This window comes from Trypanosoma equiperdum (assembly GCF_001457755.1).
Source record: "Trypanosoma equiperdum strain OVI genome assembly, contig: ctg_2021, whole genome shotgun sequence".
Taxonomy (NCBI): Eukaryota; Euglenozoa; class Kinetoplastea; order Trypanosomatida; family Trypanosomatidae; genus Trypanosoma; species Trypanosoma equiperdum.
The window spans coordinates 7,645-8,719 of record NW_027124085.1 but is presented as its reverse complement, the minus strand read 5'-3'; positions in this window follow the sequence as shown (position 1 = coordinate 8,719).

Sequence of the window (1,075 nt, the reverse complement as noted above, 5' to 3'; positions counted from 1 at the left end):
TAATTTTTCTTCTTGTTTTATTATCGTGTAATCCTTGTAAGCCTGTCCGCCATAGGAGAACAGTATTGGCGCAGCAGTGTCCGCTTCTGTTGCTGGCGCTGTTACACCCACGCCATCACTGTATGTTGGGGTGGTTTCATTCAGCCGACTTGCTTCTCGTCGCTTATCGCCACCGGGCAAGCCAGGGCCGTTGTTTCAACGGTTTTACTGCTCACGTTCGAGCGCTCTACTCAAAACGTTTTCTTGATTGCTGTTTGCTTCCGCTACTTCGTCTTCGATACAGCCGTGTGTGCGCTGTCTTCCGCCATGTTTTTCTGGCTATAATTTTTTGTTTAAAAAATTTCTCTCTCTCTCTCTTCACTACTTTCCACCAACCGGACCATACACAAAAAAATAATTTCTCCCCACCGACTACATAAGTTTCTACTTTACCAACGTCCTTCGTATTAAATTGCATTTTTAAACTTTATATACCAAGTAATATTTTTAGCAATCAGTCTTGCTTTCTGCTCCCATTAAATTGTTTGACCAGAAAAATAAATGAATGAGACATCTCTCATCTCACCACTATTAGGAATAGTGAAGAGTATCTCCTCATAATCTAATACAATCATGCCTCTCCTCAAAAAAAATAGTTTTCCAACAGATTCTTTTTAAATAGCAGTCCATATTAGCAAAGATTTGTAAATACTCTGCTCTGACCACCACTCCTCACTTTCCTTTTAGTAACTCTCCAAATGCGATTTCAAATTTCTTAAGCACCAAGACTGGCACAATTATACAACTACAATTCAAGTATGCTTTTTGATTTGCAGGTCACTTAATTAAGTGCGTTAGGTTTAGCTGCTTTTCTGTCAGATATGCAGCTTTAAAGAACCACGCAATCTCTCCACATGTTCTTTGTGAATATTTTCTTTACTTTCAGCACTATTTTTCACAAAATATTTCACTGCAATTCATACTTATTTCCATCGGAAACAATAACATCATATCCATCAACAGTTATTACAATATCCACACCACTTGTATTCTGTTTTTCTAAAAAACTCCATAATCCATATATCTCTCTTAACAC